The 19,221-nt window shown below is 40.1% G+C and overlaps 1 long non-coding RNA gene across 3 annotated transcripts in view; it reads right to left on the bottom strand.

Annotated features, from left to right (window-relative positions):
• LOC120798771 overlaps window positions 1-19,221 on the bottom strand; it is a 165,579-nt gene that overhangs the window by 70,156 nt on the left and 76,202 nt on the right. For 2 of the 3 annotated variants that reach the window (XR_005708764.1, XR_005708766.1), the window contains one exon: window positions 4,808-4,873. The exons of the other annotated variant lie outside the window; for it this stretch is intronic. This is a non-coding gene — a long non-coding RNA (uncharacterized LOC120798771). Of the gene's footprint in view, window positions 1-4,807; window positions 4,874-19,221 lie in introns of those variants that run through there. 3 annotated transcript variants of the gene reach the window in all.

Genomic DNA, 19,221 nt, shown 5'->3' with positions numbered 1-19,221 from the left:
ACATTACTTCCTCTCTTGTTCGCTCTCCGCTCTGACCTCCCTGCATACCAGAGAGGTCTCCAACCCAGGCTGTGCTCTGTACTCGGTGCTCTTGGCCTAGGGCTCTGCTTGGCCTCCATGCTCCACTGGCTCCCTAAACCCTGGTGAGGCTCCAAAAGGCCAAACACTGTACTTGTTGTGGATGCCCCACAACCCACCAGTGTCTCTGGTGCTGCAATTGGGATGTGGGGGTGGGGGGCTTGTCTGATTGCCAGAAGGAGCTCAAATGACAAAGAGAGAGCAGCTCAGCCTGGATCAGACGCGTGTATTGCTGTTGTTGTTGCTAAGTGCTCCTGACTAATTATTCCTCCCTCATTTGCAAACGGGGCCGCTGCTCATTTACATATCAATGGGGGCGAGCGGAGGGTATGATGTCAAGGAGTGCGGGTTAAGCGTGTGGCTAAGCTTGGGGAGCACAGAGGCCATCATCCCTACAACAAACAGAACCCCCCCCCCCACGCCTCCAGAACCCACATCACTGCCATGACACCCCCTGCTGTGTTAGTCTAATAAACAGACGTACCAGAATGGAAGATAGGCAGTTGTTTGGGCGAGGGGGGGAGACTGACATAGCGAAGAGCTCTCTGTCAAATCAGCGGGTTGCCCCTGGATTAGTTCAGTTGTAACACAACCCTGCGCTCCATGGAGATCATTTAGGCAATTACCAAGAACAAGGACGGCTTCAGTGTTGAACAGCTCACTTCAAAGGCCTAAACCAGATGAACAGTTACAGCACACTGGTCAATTTCCATACAAGCCACCCCCTCCCTCCCTTCTCTCCTTCACTCACTCCTCCTCTGCTTATGCCTCCAGGCATTTTGACTGTGCTAATGAACATAACACCCCCTCCCAAGCCCAAACACACACTCCTAGCTACTGTATGATGAGAAGTTCATGATGCGCTCTCTCTACTGTCCCTCTGAAACAAAAAGTGAAGCAGGCCCCAATGAAGGACATCATTGCCTGCCAGACGCTTGCCTTATGTCTCCCTCTATCAGCTGTAAGAGACTGAAAGATTTTGGATTTTTAACATGCAGAATATTCCTCAGCAATCTGTAAAACTGATGGGGTGCTGGCATGGGAAGAATGTATAATTTCTAAAGTTGAAGTCTAGTATCCTTTCAGATGTTGATGGCAAAGATTGAGCCTCCAGATTGTGTCTAAATCATCAGAAAAATAACCACAAGTTGTTGGCACAGATGCAAATTTTAAATAAAGATAACGGCGTAAAGTCTCCCTTTTCCCTGTCAGTGCAATGTTTTTATTTTTCACTGGTGGCACCCTGGTGAGTAAGTGTGCTACTGCAAGATTATGTTTAGTGAGCTGTTGAAATAAACTGCTAGACATGAACTTAACAAAAACTATATAAAAGACTTAACTACCCATTTAGTCATAACCACACTGTAATACTAACTGTGGACATGAAGTTCACATGTCAAATAAATTTTACAGGTTTGTACTTATTTGAATTACTGGAATCACTGTCATAATCTTGCAAGCATTTCTTATTTGTTACACAATGACAAAGTGTCTGATGAGGCCAAAATGTTAATATTTTTGAAAAAATAATATTCGGTATGACTGTCTGTGATTCGTTAAATCATACAGAACTGCTCCTCTACAACCTGACAATTTCTTATAACTATAATTAAGGCTAACATGTCTCAGTGAGCATTGTGACAAAAAAAAATGTTTTAAACACACCGGCATTGCCAGTTTTCTGACTTTGTCTCTTTCTCTGTGAGGAACACACAGGGAAGAAAATGAAAATGCAAAGTCTTAATAGTTTTTCTTTACTATGTCTGCTCATCCAGAGCCACTTCAGAACAAAGCTAAACCCTATATCCAATTGTCTTCTCTCTCTCTCCCGCTGTCTCTCACACACAGACAATCACACACTCATACACACACCTAGCAAGCTCTGTGGCAGCAGACTTTCTAATCAGACTGGGTCGTGTTTTATTGTAAAGATCCAAGACAAACATACAAGCAACTAGATCCTCAACTCGGGATAGAGTTTCTAATCATGCACTATAAATTATTCAGCCTAGAAAAATCTGCCCTCCCCAAATGTTTATTGATGCAGGACGGAAAGTGTCAGACTAGTGTCATGGATATGGATGCTGCCATCAAAGTTCAGAAGGAGCCACAGGGTGAGGTGGGGGTTGGCTCAGGTCAGAAGGCCAAGGATAGATACCCAACACGTCAGATGAGAGCAAAGACCTCAACCATGGAGATAATCGATTGACTTTGAGGATGCAGAGCAGCGGAGACATAAGAGCCGACGACACTATGAGACAGAGAAATTAAATGTAGTAAATGTGGAAGATAAAACAACGGCACAAGTCATTTGACAAAATTATGGGGAAAAAATAAGATGATGGCAGCGCGGATGCTAGTAGAGATTTCGTTTATTCAATGCAGTTAACATAAGTAGGACTGTAGCTTTACATGAAAGCAGCGTTATACATTTATTATTAATACTTACATGTTTACATTATATTGAGATAAATTATGCCTATGTTCAAATACACAATAGTAAAGACAGAAAATTATTTTGTGAATTTTAAAAGCATGCTTAATTCCCATAGTCTCTTATTCTGACCAGTCCCATCCAGCTGAATGTAACACTGCCCCCTCAGCAATGATTACTTAAAATAATCTTTTCTTTAAATGTATCAAATTAACATGTGGCAATACAATATACCATCACAATCTCACTTTCTCCTTCACGCTCCCTCTTCCCTCCTCTCCATATCTTCCTCCATTAGATCAGAGTGGGTGTCAGAGAAATTGGCTAATTTGTATTTGTTGGAGATGTAAACTTGTTTAAATCTTTAATAAAACAACGATGAAATATCAGTCAACCCATGCAGAGCATGAAGGACAGTGTTTCTATATCAAGTCATTTCAAAGCCTGGGAGATTGCATGTGTACATGTGTCCATGGTCCGTGTGTGTGTGTGTGTGTGTGTGTGTGTGTGTATGTGTGAATCTGTGCTCGTCTATGTGTGTGCCCTTTAAGTTTGCAAATGGTTTCATGGTGATATTATTTTTAGTTGAAATATTTACCTCCCCTTTCCGAATCTTCAGCACTGGCGCCAGGGACCGCATTAATCCACAACCCTCTGGCAGCAATTTCTCAAACATTTCACAAATGAGTTTCATATATCTTAACGGGTTATTGGCTTCAATTCTAAATAATGTTATATTTTGAATGGAGCTGTTGTTGCACAATGGTAGATCACATAGCAGGGAAGGAAAAAAATCGTCAGGCCAGCTCATGAATGAGATTGTTCTTTTTGTTTCATGTTATTATGCAACTATCATCACGGTGTATCGGCAAGTGGATGACTGGTTTAATAAGACTGAGATTCTCTCCCCTGTGGGAGCTTATTGGAACAGTTTTTTAAAAAATCTTATCGGCTTCCTAGAGTATAGCTTCCATTCCTCCTGGAAAAAGTTATGTCTATATCTGTGCACTCAGGGATGGGTCAGGACAAAGGTCTGTTTGTCTATCATACTGACTTACATGTAGTAGGCATTCGGTGGCACTCAGTTGATACACCTAGTACCGGATTACTTGTCACACCTCAGAGACTTTGTAATAAGCAATTCCAGTATGTATGCACATAAACTAACGAAGCACTAATTAGTATATATATGTATATACTTTTCCCCCCAAGTGTGACAGAGAGATGGACAACTAGAGAAGCAGGTGACCTTCATGTTGCAGCTTCATAATGTGTGTTTCTGAGCTACATCCTTGTGTGTGTTTTTGTGCATGTGTGTGTGTGTGTGTATATTGTACACATGAATGTGTGTGGGTGTGGGATCGGGAGGACTTCAGGTCTGTTCAGATTTCCTCTCTCTCTCTGCCTCTGTTGGTCTATGATTTGAGCAATGTAGAAGCAACACTACAGTGTAAGAGTGTAACATAGAAAAACATATTTAAAGGATTAAAAGTTAAAGTGGTCCTCAAGCAGAATGGCCACTTTCTCATTATTATGTGTTTATTCTCATTATTATTATTATTATTATTCCTGATGCATTAACATTTAAGCAGCATTTTAAAGTTGTAGCTGGTTGAAATGGCAGCTAATTTTGACAGCTTTGTATACTGTTGGGCAGATTAATCTAATAAAAAAAATTGCATTGGATTTTATTAATTGGTCATATGTTTTGCATGTAAAACCTGAATCTGCAGAATAATAAAGCTGTCAAATCCTTGCAGTGCACTTAAAAGTACAATATTTTCCACTGAAATGTAGAGGAGTATACGAATCGAGTAGCATTAAATTATAGTATTTTAGTAAAGCATCTCAAAATTTAGCAAATGTACTTAGTTACTTACAACCAGTGGACCATGATACACCTAAATGCATGTCACTGCCTGAATCATACCAGGTCTTTATCTAAACATCACTAACTTTATTAATCATTTAGCCTCTAAACTCTAATATGCAGTCTTACTGTGTTATTGCTTTATCAGTCAAAGGCACAACATCAGCGGATGGGGGAGTTAAAGCATGACATTCCCGTGTGCCGTCTTGTCCTTTAAAAAGATCAGAGCTGGCACCTCTCTCCACAGACCAGGCCCAGGTCAATCATGCAGTCTACGCAACAGAGACTGCCTCCATCCCCACAGGAGCACTCTGACCTTCTCATCTAAATATTGCATGAATTACATGTGCTGGGTTTCCTGTACCAAGTTAACCACTGTTGATAAAGACAGATGTTCCTCTTCTGCACAGGGATTTGCTAAATTTAGCTCCCCCAGATGGCCATGCTCTTCACTCGCTCTATATGTCAGTGAGTCCATAGATGAGGAACTCCTGCAACAAAAGGCCTCACAGTGATTCATGTTAATATAATCTGGAGACTAATGTAATACATGCTAAAATGTTACAGTATATAATATTATGTTTTTGACTGTAGCTCGGTGGACTTTGGTCCATATGATGTGCAGTGACATTGGGAGTTGATGTCAAACAATAACCACACTCTTTCTCCCATCTCTTCTGTCACTCCCCTCTAAATATACGGCTCAATAAAAATGAAATGCAGTATCAAACACCAAAAATATTGTACTGTAATAAAGACTCTGGCATTTCCTCAACATGGAGTCAGCTTCCAGGCTGTGATAGAAGGCTCATTCACTCAATTGTACAGTTTCTGCCAAGTTTAAGGTGTTTTGAGAGCCAACAATTATCAGCTGCTATGAGTCTTGTGGAAATAGTGGCAGAGTGATTTATAAATACTGACGTGTAGATATCAACAAATACTGGCATGTAGATATCAACAAAGTCCATATGATCAAAATGCATTAGATTTATTGCCTGGAAGCAAGCTCCACATTATGAAGTTTAATCCCCCTGATCTATATCAGTAATTGTGATGCATTACTTCTAATTATGGCAGCAGCATTGATAATCCTGTTAATACCAATCAGATAGGCAGTGGAATCAGAGTTAGGGAGGGCAAGCAAGAAGAGGAAGAGGAGGAGGAGATGAGGGAGAACACAATCATTTTAAATGGCAATGGGAGTTTGATCGGAGAAAGATCATGCTTGGGGAACGTTAGCACATGCACAAATGCACTAAACCGTTCAAATTCAAGTAACAGTAATGACCATAATAAGTACAAAATTGTGGGCTTTTTAAGCAACTTTAAGACATTATAACTATAAGAGTATATGCAGTTGTATTTTTTATTAGCCACATAAGCGGCATGGCTCTATTGATGTAGGCAAAGTCATTTTGTCGGTCAGTCAGGTCGGATAGATTTACATGACACTTTGTACAGACATTCATGGTCACCAAAGGCAGAATCCTTCCCCATTTTTTCCCATCCCATTTTTGTCTAGCGCCAACATGAGGCTGACATTTGTGGTCGTTAGTGATTGAGATTCTTGATAACTATTGGATGGATTGCCATGGAATTGGGTACAGACATTCATGTCCTCTTCATGATGAATTTTAATAACTTTGAGGATTGCCTGATTTTTATAGCATCACCATCAGATCAAAGTTTTAATTTGTTGTTTATGACCAAATACCTGCAAAACTAATGTCATTCCATCAACCTCAGCTGTACTTTATGCTTTGTGCTACTTATAAAAATCTTAGCATGCTAACATGCAAAGCTAAGATAGTTAACATGGTAAACATTATACCTGTTTTATATGAGCATGTTGGCATGCTGACTTCAGCTTTAAACTCAAAGCACAGCTGTCCTTAAGTGCAGCCTCACAGAGATGGCTGTGGACCCTTAGTCTTATTGACTTCTGCCACCATTAGTATTTTTGCAGGGCTGCGTGGATGAGACTTGAAGTCTGTTGGAGACTAGGAACTAAGTCAACCTGTTTTTATGATTTCTATTCTTAATTTTTGCATATTGACAATTCTTAACTATTCAGGTTTATTAGAAATGGATTTTTAGTTACATGGATGGTTTGAATTGATGGACAGGCGATCTTTCCCTGTCTCCTAGCCCACTGACTGGCGTTTACAGCCGCCGACCCTGACCCCCAACCCCCATCCCCCCTGTCTTCCCCTTCCCAGCATGCATATGCTGCAAAAAAACTGATTATTTTAAACATGAAGCTGGGTAGGATCTGATGGAAAGTAGGTGATAAAAAAGGCAACATAGAAAATGGATGAAAGGCATAGAAAATAGATGCAGATCAGCAGTGAAGGCAAATCCCTCCTGTGTCCATCTAAATGAGTCCAAAGGGGACCAAACAAAATGGCCTCCCTTTGCCCATTTACAATTCAAGTAGCCCTGTCACACAGCGCAGTATTAAAACTCTTACCTTTTATCAAAATCCTGCATTATGTTAATAATGTTTCTTTTGCATCCTTACAGGAAGCAGTGCAAGACAGGACTGGCATGAGAGAAATAACTGAATGAAGAGAGGAAGTGTCTAAAGGAAAAAGTTAACTTTCTCTTATATTCCCTTTGTTTGCCTGAGGAAGGATGTTAGTGGAAGAGAGAAAAACTCAATGCTTGAGCTCCTGCATCCTGCTTATTACAGTGCCGCCCCGGCTCTCTGTCCTCAAGCCTTTCTGCGCCTCAGTATTTTAACTACACCTGTCATTTGCGGTCCAGTCATTTTACCTCTCTGCTCGGCTTTCTTTCCTGCTTACAGGGACTGTTAACTGGGCCTGTCTATCATGCTGGCTGGGGCTGGATCTCGGGCTGAGGCTGGGGTGGAGGCAGATTTAGGCTCGGGTGAAGAGTGGTGAGAGTGGGGCAGGCGAGGGCGGGAGTGATTTTGGAGGGGAGGGTTGTAATGAGCTTGCGGCAATGCAGGGCTATAGGAACACTACATGCTTCTTCCCTCCACTGTGAGACATCCATCTTAACAACTGCAGAGATGGCGGATGAGGAGAGAAGGGAAGGAGAGGAAAAGATGTAGTGACACAAAACAGATGTAGTGGATTCCATATTTCTCTCGAACTCATCCCATTTTAAATCTGTTCACTCTCACTCACTCTCTTCCTGTTTCAATCATTTTCTGTATTCTTCTTTTGTTTCATGTAAAATACTACAGGTTTAGATAGTAATTTACATTAACACATCAAGCTGTCTGTCTGATGGTGAGTGAGCTGCATTCTGCCTGTATACTGTGTATAAAGTCAATATAGTGGGAATCAACATGCTGAAGAATAAACTTCACAGATATATATATTTTTAAATGCAGTTGTACACCTGGATTTTCCTGGTAAACAAGTACCAGTGGATTCAGGCGCTAAGTGAAATTAAAGAAAACATAATTACCTGTGCAAAATACCAGCCAGCCAACACCAATTTATCTGAGACCAAAAGCTGTTCTCAATGTGAATTACTGTTTTTTGCAATATTTATGTTTACAAGTCAGCTATTTTGTGGGTACTCTGTACTTTGAGTTTTTAATTACATGCACTTTAAGGTTCCCCACGGAGAGACCTTAATTAATCAACAGAGAATTAGCATGCACAACAAGACACATAACCCCTTAGCAGCAGCGTTAATATAGAGTAAAACAGCCACCAGCACAAACCCAAGAAACAAATATGTAATCTTTGACTTTTTTGTGTCTATATACAGATATGTTAATAGATAGGATTTAAGATTAACATCTATATATAAACCATGGTATCCTGTATATGTTCTACCTATACACGTTACACACATTATACACAAAAACATTACAATATTTTCAAAGCAAATTATTCACTGAACTTGAGAAGACAATGTTGGAAATCCAGGCAAAACACATACAGCTACACGCATACACATGCACGCACGCACAAACACGCAGTATATGCAGTAAATACATACAAGTAAAAACATAACTATAAAAAGGATTCTATTGACCGAAATGCACTGCCACCCACTATACCAACTTGCACTCAAGAGCAGAACATATGTAGCAATAGAAATGAAGAAATGAAGAAGAGAGCTCCTCGTTAGCTTTGAACCTTCCCCCAACGCTGAAGAGTGGATAAACAGAGAGCCAAGTGGTGGCGTGTCTGTGTCTTCACTGCCAGCTACCTTCCTGGTTTTGCTTTATTATTTCATTAAGTGTAAATCCTGTCAGTGCCATTCCACCCCCAGCGTGGTCCAGTCCTGTCACTCCACCCTCAGCAGGTTAAATTATAATTTAATTACCAAGCCTTAGCTGCATAAGCTGCTTGGGAGCATTGGCCCCCCAGAATAATTTGAAAAGATGGTGTCTCCCCTCATCTTCTTGCTCCTGATCCACCAGACCTGAGTCCCCTGGAGGCCCACTTCAATATCCCACCTAATTATCTTTCTCAAATCAGGCACCTATTACAGAGAAATATCAGTAATTAAGTTCGAAGGAGGAAAAAAAAAAAAAAGCGTATTGTTTGAGAATTCTTTATAGGACTTTTTTTTTTTTTCCTCGAAGAGCTGGGTAAGAGCTGTAGGTGTGCCCTAAGGAGATGTTTCTTCAAGCTATTTCTATCACAGACTTTACTGTATCTGCAGTGCAGCAGTGTTACTTTATCAGGGTCCTCTAACCACATTATAACATCCTTTGACATTGGAGCTTATTCCCCGTGGGCTGTGTCACCACGTGACAGCACAGGAAATTATAATCAATCAGATTCACCGTGCAAAAATTTGGCCAAACGGTCAGATATTACACATTAATCAGTGGTTATTCTTATTTAACATATTTTAAACTGACTGGGGTTTGCACAGTGTTGAGCAGCATGAGATATTAATTTTACCATGGCATGGCTACATTTGTAATATATGTATTGTATAAGAGCCATAGAAGCCTTAATTCTCAAAATATCCACTAACAACTCATGTAGGGTTACTTCTCGCCTTATTCTTACTCTTGCCTGAGAAAATACAGCACAGACTAGTATTAGATTTTTTATTTTAAATTGTAAAAATAAGTTATTATTAATGATCAGCTTTTATCACATCATTTGGCAAGATGTTCACAGCTGGCAAGGTTTGTAACTGGCACAGAACGACTGCAGTTGACACTCAGGCAGCAGTACAAAATAAGCAGTTTTCCCCACCCTAGTCTCAGAGAGAGACATGGTTTCTACATGTATAGTAAAGTGATGCGTGAAAAAAAAGGCTTTGTGAATCTGCTGTGGTGATGTTGTGTCAAACTCTTAGATGCAAGAAAAACAAACCTGTAAATCAGCTTTGACAGTCATTGAGAGGGACAATGACAACTATGTTTTATCGTCTTGCATACACAGAAGAAATATCTTTTCATATGAACTTCCTTTGTATGCATTTATTTGAATGTAAATACGACTCAGCTAGTCCAGGTTTATTATTCCTTGTCAGATGATCTCTCACCAAGAATGAATCATTTATGAGGGGATTTATTTTCAAAGAGAAATAAAATCATAAACTCTTATGGCACAGGTTGTAAAAACACTATATAATTATTTCAATCCCAGAATAATGGTGTAATTTTCTTTGAGCTAATTTGACACCACAAAATTGGGAATTTCATCCATAAAAGGCATTATACAAGACTGCAGGGAAATGTAATTTGAAGAAATCAGGGATCTAATACAGTTTATAATACCACTGAAAAGCAGAAAGTACTAATTTGCTATTCATACTGCTTTCATAACATAACTACAGTTCAGTTTAACTCAGCCAAGTCAAAGCATAAAGCTCTGTTAAAAAAAAAAGTCTCCACATGAAAGGACCCCTTTTAACACAGATTTTTTTCCTTGTGAGACAAAGATAAGTAAATACAGAGGAGATAATGAATAGACTGTAAAATGAGCGTTACCACTCTGCACTGTTCAATCTCGGGGACAATTGCAGCATTTTGGGTAAAATTGCTTGCAGCCCCCCCCCCCACACACACACACACACAACCGCCACCACACCCCCCTACCCATCACACACAGATGTACACACCTCCAACACACATACACACACACACACACACACACACACACACACACACACACACACACACACACACACACACACACACACACACACACACACACACACACACACACTCACTCATCTCACCCCCTCTCATCCTATAATCCTTTGGCAAAGCCCTCTCTGTCCATGTGGACCCCCCACCCAGAGGGACCCTGCCAAGGCAAATTGGGGGGGGGGGGCACTTTTGTTTCGCAGAAAAAAAAATCCAAATTATTTCTTGAGCTGGAGCAATTTGACATGCTGCGATAACTGCTCTGTCAGAAACTTCTTTGACATGTCTGAAAGAGAGGATTTTCAACCACAAAACCAGGGCTCCATTTAAAAACAGTCTTCAAAAGAGCCACAAACTCATTAGGCTGTTTAATTACGCCCTGTTAGCATCTTTCTCCGTCTATCTCTCATCTCTGTGAAAATAGAGGTAAAAGCAAACTGGGTCCATCAGAAAAAGTCCTGGTTCTCACCAGAGCTTTCTATTTCACCCCTTTTTTCCACACATCCCCCTCTCATCTGCCTTTTACCTTGTCTCTTCCCTTTTGTACCTGGCCTTATTTTGTGCTGCGCAGAACAATCTCTCCTCTTCCCCCCTTCTGCTCAATCTACCATTCTCTCCTTTGTATTTTCCCCCAGACCAATAAGTTGGGTTGTTGTCTTGCTTTTATCGTCAGCCCTTTGTATAGATGACCCACTTGTGTTCTTAGGGAAGTGATGTTGTTTGACCACAGTTCACATGCTACCTTTCCCCTGCTTGCCAACAGTTACTTCTGGTCCCAGAGCCGGCCACTATTGGATGTACAATCACAGAGCAACAGCACATAAGCAATCAGATTTCGAGACAGAAAGAAAATGTCCTGTTTATCTCTCAAGGTGTCTTGCAGATGAAGAAAAAATGGATTCTACCTACCAGTAAGAACTATAGTTTGTGTGTGGTAATTTAAAGGCACACAAGTAAAGGTAAAAAAATGCACAAGAGGTTTACTGGCAGAAAACACATCACCTGAGACTTTGCTTTAATAGCATTTTAAAAGTTTATCAGAGTTGTATTGAGAGGTTTTTCACTTTCTTGACCGATAAGCTCTCAAATTAATATGTCTCATTGTGTCTCTTGTCTGCTTTGTCTACGTACAGTTACTACACTTCATTTTAGTTTCTCAACTCTGGGGTTGGGGCATCTGAGTGTACAGATAGGGTCATCACATCTACAAATGATATATTGACATGTTTTACAAACAATTACAGGATTTTAGAATCTTTAGGTGTTAAAAGTCCACATTTGACACATACTGCTTTTATATTAAGTTTGTGCGTGTAGCTCATTTTCTTCAGTTTTTCTATATTTTCACAAAAGACAAGCTGTCAAGATAAATGGAAATATGATATGAGCTTCATCATAATAGTAGAATATACATACATATATATATACACACATAAAAATGTAGTGGGAAAATGATGATGATTTTGACAAAATATAACATTTCTAAATAAGTAGACTAAGTAGAAGTATACTGTATACCATCACAATACAATCCAGTGATATTCACCTCATATCTGTTCATATCAATGCAGTTTGATATGTTTCAATGAAAGCACCTATCAAGTGTAATCTGTTGCTTTATTCATCGTAGTGGTATAATACTCAGTAAATTGACTGCTAACTGTAGATTGTGTTTCCCTTTTGTTCACTGTTAAGGAAAATTTGTTTTTTCATTCAGCCTATCTTGGCTTCCACGAAAGAACACTGTCCTTGTGGCCTGTCATCCCCCTCCTTTAAAAACAACACAGTCCGTCATCTTTTCAAGATTTGAGCACTAAACAGGAAATTTGACTTTTACAGATCCAATTACGGTGGCTTTGCCTCGTCTCTTGCTGTTGCACCATGCAGCAAACCATGCAAACAGAGCTCTACCTCTCACTCTGCCCTGTTCAAACAGGGATGTCAGTTATTATTCTTATCTGAAGAAGAATCGTCTCCTCAAAAAAAAAAAAAAAATTTCAAAGATATTCGTTAGACAGTTTTCTCAATAACCACTTCATTATTAGTTGTGTTTTTGAAAACACTCAGTATCTAAATCAAATTGTGTCACTCAATTCATTTTTTCCCACCCTTTGAGATCAATGTATTTTACATTCTTCATCCCAGTCTGCCAATATCAATGATGGAAGAATATCAATAATGACAGCTACATTTGTATCTGTATCATTTCTGCAATGGAATCTATTCCTCCCTTGCCCTCTACTCCCTCTTCACTCACCAGCAGCTACACAGCTCATGTTCAGCCAGGCGCGCACAGGATATTAGCTTCTCTACCAGCAAATTTGCTATTCACATCTATTTCTTTCTTCTTCTAACCAGTTCTTGGATGGCTTGTTATTGAGCTTAGTGTCCACAAATGCCATTGATCCAAGCCACAACTGGGATCCATACTCGGGCACTTTAACACTCTCTCAGCGTGTTAGTAATACTAATCCTGCTCCACCGGCAGGCCAATTGATTTTATAGATTTCCGCCAAAGTTGTGATAATGATATATCATTGTTAAATTTGGTAGAACAAACTGCTTTGCCAATCTATCAATGCACGCAGAGGCTCTGATTCAAAGACGCCCTACAAGGCCACTACCATACATACAACACTTTAGATTTCACTGTCTACCTTTCTCTCAAGGCAGTTACTTTCACACATAAGTGTACACAGACACACACACACACACACACACACACACACACACACACACACACACACTCACACTGTATACACAAAAAAAATCATATAAATACAAATATCATGCTACCTACATGTAGGGTGCAATCATGCACACCACACACTGGCTTTATCAGAGAGACTTCCTGTAGTGGGAAGGATGTGATGGGTGGCACATGGCCTAAAGTACTTCCAAAACACACAAATTACTGAGACAGGACCAGACCGGTGGGGAACTGCAGGGAAAAATGAGAAGAAAAATGTTTACTGTGAAAGCATTCTCATATTATAGCTGATGAAACATTGGGGAGTGGGGAGCAGGGAGCAGAGCAGGCAGAGGTGAAATATATGGCTGGGAAGGCTGTGGGGCTGGGGGGTGGGGTGGCAGCGGGATGAGCATAGGGAATAGTGAGGCCTGGAGAGGGAACTAATGGGCAACAAGGCAACAGTTCAAACCGGAGGCGCAGCAAGGCAGCAGTGGCCTGACACAGCTGAAGGCCTCAGAGGAGTGCCAGGCCTATTAGAGCAAGATAAGGGTCTGTTTGGAGAAAGCATCCTCTCAATGGTGCACTGGGCAACAACACAGGCGTGGGCATCAATTAAAGAGAGAAAATATGACATGGAAGTAGGAGCGCATTAAATAAAAACAACAAACTGCCAGGGCTACTGCCCTCCCCTCTGAAGGACTGGGAATGGGCAGGGAGCATCAGCACTGAAATAGGGTTGATTTATTCTCCACAGCCTTGTCGAGGTGGGGGGAGTTTATGATGAGGTGCAATTTAAAGGATAGACAAGAAATGAGTCTTGATGCCTTCTGGACAAAGAGCTGCACAAGCAGATGAAAGAGGAGAGACACGGAGACTCACCTAAAAAACTCAACGACAATCTTTACAAGAAAAAAAATTCTTGCTGGTAGATGACCGCTGTGATTACTAATTTAGCTTTAATTCACCTTCCATTCCTTTCCTTTAAGCCTACAGGCAGGATGTGATGTGCTAGACTGCAGTGGCCTAGATTCTTTACGGGCATGGACACAGCCATCACAGCCATCACATGGCAGCCATCACATAATTTGACCTGTTTGGAAAACGAAAACTGAATTAGAGAAATGACACCTTAATTTGCAGCAAATCCTGTAAATTATGCCCTCACTATCACAAAATTGTTTTTTGCTGTCTAAAGAGGTTAGGCCCGGCCATCACCCGCAGGGTGTTTTACATCTTCAGCCTAGTGTCCTCGCAAGGTGCCTGTCGACTGCCCTCTGGAAGGAGGTGTGGGTGGCAGACAGCCTTCACGAAACACCAGTAAACAACAATGAGCCGAACTGACACATGCTGCTGTTTAAGGGGGAAAACAGTGAGATCCTCCTGTTTTTTGTTTAGAATGTATGTGCAAGAGTATGTAGGCTTTTCTTTTGGTTCGGGCTGGGTTAATGTGATTTCTGTTCCGCCTGTCGGTTCCAGAGACCCAGCTTTGTGAGCAGTGGTCAGGTGAAGCCTGGACTCAGCCCCCTATGGCTATTAGTGTGGAAAGAAGACAACCCAATAAACAGAGAAAAGCTTGATGTGCACAGGTCACTGCACAACCAGCAGTCAAAAAGCATCTTACCCTGGAGATTGTTAAAGCGATAACATGCAGTGGGATTCTGAGGACCTTAATTACCGGTCACTCTCAGTGAGGAGATATTACGCAGATTCCGGGTGATTTCACACTGGCCAGTGAGGGCAGTGGCAACGCAGATGTGAGCATGCCCAGAATAGATGTGGATGTGAACATCTTCTTCTTGACTATTCACAAAAAAAGACTGTGAACAACACAGGGAGATAGTTTGGAATCTTCAGGTTAAATAATATCCGTTAAAAATTGTTCAGTGCTTCATTTTCTGTTTTCCAACTCCACTGTAGACTTCCTCGCCAGTTCCATTGCATGCTATCTTGAATGCTAAAAAGCACTGAGAGTGGAGCCGGCAGTAAATCTTTAAGGATTTGACTTGCAAAAAGCACCTCATATATTGTTCATGAAAAAAAGCAAAGGTTCCCCTCCCTTCACCTGCCTCCAAGCATGTTAGTTCTATTTACTTATTTTTAGACCTGCACTAGTTAGGGAGAGGCATACTTGTCTGACTACATCTATACAAATAAAGATAGACTGTGTCCTCATCTGTCATTTCTCATAAGGAGAGTCACAACTATTGTATTCACGTTAAAGATTTTTGGGTGACATCTTCAATTGAGTCACAGAAGCGGTAATTTGTACTTTATCCCTAAAGAAAGAACATAAAATTGGCGTAGAATTTAATAAAAATGCAGGACGTGCCATCATAACATTGAAATATTATTGGGGAAAAAATGATAAAGAAAGAATCTGTCACCATGTGTCAACTTGAGCCACCCTGCAGAAACGTCCTTTTGTTAGGAACATATGGAAGAAAGGGGGAGAGGAGGAAAATTACCCTCCGTAATTGTCATCCTGATCAAGGACAGCCATGGCAGCAGAACAATATAACCTTTAATTTATCAGAACTCATTATGAGCTACTGCTATAATGCCAGAAGATATTAGAATAAATAGTGACAGAGAGCAGGGGAATCAAACACTCTGCTGTTGAATTGTTTTGTTGACTGCATGAACAACTTAGGACAGTGACAGAGAGAGCGTGTGTGTGTTGGTAGGGGTACCTAACTTATGAAGGATGGGAGGGACTGTTACGTTCCTCTGTGTGTGAGTATGTACGTGGCAGAGGGGTTCAGAAGCATACCTTATTACAATTCATCCTAATGACAACCTTGACAGATGAAAATGAAATTGTAAAAGGACGATATTAATATATATATGGGTGTCTACTGCCTTCGCCTTGCTCTGACTGTGACTGTAAAGGGCACACGGAGAAGTGACCTAACAGAAGGGCCGAGTACACTATTCCATGCTTTAACACATGTGGCCCCTACGGGATGAGTCTGTTCAACTCCTGCATCCTTAGAGATGACTCATCAACCTTAGTGTTTGGAGTTGATGGCAGGGAGTGACAGGAGGAAGCATCTTTGGCTGTATTATTTATCTGATCGTAGGCTAATTTTGAGAGTCTCTAACATTAAATGCACTGAACAAAGGAGCAACCATCTCTACACAATGTGGGAGTGTCTTTGTGCAAAGGGGAAGGGTGTCAGGTGTGTGGAGTAGGGGGATTTAGTCAAGGTAAGTCAATATCTCACTGTCAACATCTCAAACCACAGTGTCAGAGGACAAACACTGCAAAAAATACCTGCGACATTGGTGCGCTTCTTAAATACGTCATTTGAATACATACATACGTATATATACATTTATATAAAAAAATACATATATGTATATAAATATATACATATATGTAAACACAAACACATATATCTATACATACATACATACATATATATTTATACATATATATATACATAAATATATATATATACACACACACATATATGCATGCATATCTAGATACACATATATACATACATACATACATATATACACATACACATACATCCATATATATATAAATACACATACATATACATACATACATACATACATACATACATACATACACATACATATATATACATACATACATACATACACATACATATATACATACATTCATACATATATATATATTTACTCACAAAATGATCACTCAGAGAATATTAATAAAATCATTCACATCTATGTAGCTATATATATCTATATATATATAGCTATATATATGTAGCTATGTAGCTATATATGTATATATACTCACATATACATATAAACGCATATATATACACATGTATACACATACATACATATACACATATATACACACATACACATATATACACATATACACACACATATACATATATACACGTATACATATACATATATACATACGTATACATATACATATATACACACATACATACATATATACACACATACACATATACACATATATACATACACACATACATACATGTATACATACATACATATATACACACATACACATGTATACATACATACATATATACACACATACACATATATACATACGTATACATACACATATATACATACATACATACATACATACACACATACACACATATACATACACACACATACATACATACATATACATACACACACATACATATATATAAATATATATATAGCTACATAGTTACATATATATAGCTCTATATATACCTATATATATAGCTACATAGACGTGAATGAGTTTCTAACATTCTCTCTGAGTGATCATTTTGTGAGTAAATATAGCCGAAATCACAGCATAGCTGTTATCTTTAACAGTTGTTGTTCTGTATGGTGATTTTGTCAGACGACATCGCAGTTATAAAATCAGGATTTTTTGCACTACAAAGAAGCAGCTTGGGAATGGCTTGGAAGTGACTAATGGTTAACATGTAGTCTTGATGGAACCCGTTTCATCACTATTTCATACTTGTTCCGTTGCCTGACAACAGAAACAGAAAAACTCATAAATGAGAACAGCTTTATTGGGAATTCAGCATTATTAAATTACTGCATGTCTGAGTACAGAGAGTAGGAGAAAAGCAAACAGATAAAGCGCTGAAACCGGCTGACACTAGGCAGAATCCAATTGCAATGTGATGATGTCATTAATATGCTAATTAGCATATTACATCATCTAGCGACATTTAGCAACTCTTCAAGCAGACTTTAACTATTTTCCATTGAAAGCAGTTGCTTACAGCGGTTTCACAACCATTTTCAACTACGTCCTCAATTTCGCACATAAACCATACACGGTTCAGCCATATACTAGGTTTTGACTTAATCTTGTTCATCGAACATCAGAAGTGTTCAACTTCATTGACAAACTTTAGAGTGTGTTTGTGTGTCTGTGTGCGTGTTTGTGTGCATGACAGTGCTTGCACTCCGCAGACCAGGATTTTTCTGATTAGCACCCTCCCCAATACAGCACCTTTGTCTAATCTGCTTGTCCCTGACTTGCCTCAGCCCTGTCTCAGCTTCCCCCTGCAGACAATGAAGACAGCTCCTCTGCTGCCATGCAAAGACTCTTTTCTACTAATCTCTTGAAACACCAATGCAACACAAAAATGTTCCTCTGAGCCTCTGTTAAATATCTGTGAAATTAGCAAGAAGTGCTCAAGTCTCAGTGCAGAACCTCTTCTCACCTGGAATATGAGCCTGTGCGTTTACCATCTACCCTGATACAGGTAAAATGGATGCTGCACCGACATGGCAGCTGAAGTGGTACTATACTTCTTGTAAGGGATCAAATTGTCCTCAACACCACTCCCCTCTTTATTACCCACACTACTCCACTGGAGATGGTGAGTGGCTTCATTGTGCAGCTGATAGTACATCTCTCATTAGCTTCCAGTGTGTGGAGCAGAGTGAGGCCAAGGCAGGTTTTTATGGCTAATCTGATATATGGTGTGAAGACACTGTAGTTTGGCCCCAGACAGAGACACAGACAGAGGTCACTGGGGCCCGGGTCAGGGAAATGACACACACACACCCATATACGCACATAAATATGTGTACACAGCACATTTAATGATTGCACGAATAAACATGCATGATTATAAGCTTTGTAATATTCATAAAAATGTCAAATATTTTTAAGTATGTATTACAGCAACATATTGATTGTCTAAGACAATCTATTTGATCAAATTTAACAATTTAGCTTCAAAAATTGCATTTACCAGCTCATAACACATGAGTAGAGGCTATTTAGAGGTGCAGAGGTCACTAATCACCCATTGTGCCCTAATGCTGTCATTTGCACCTCCACACATGGCCTCTCCAATCGTGCCACCGAACCCACCATGTGCACACCCACACACAGTTGCAGATTACAAGGACAGGTCGCAGTGGTGACTGACACTGAGTGCAGGAGCTCATTATCACCTTCCACTGGCTGGGAATAGCTTCCCGTCCTGGGCACCATGCGAGGCCCTGGCTGTGAGCTACTGCAGCCAGTTACAGAGAGG

The sequence above is a fragment of the Xiphias gladius genome, chromosome 1 (genome assembly GCF_016859285.1).
Source record: "Xiphias gladius isolate SHS-SW01 ecotype Sanya breed wild chromosome 1, ASM1685928v1, whole genome shotgun sequence".
Lineage (NCBI taxonomy): Eukaryota > Metazoa > Chordata > Actinopteri > Istiophoriformes > Xiphiidae > Xiphias > Xiphias gladius.
Note: the sequence above shows the minus strand (reverse complement) of the source record. Positions and strands in the feature narration are given on the sequence as shown.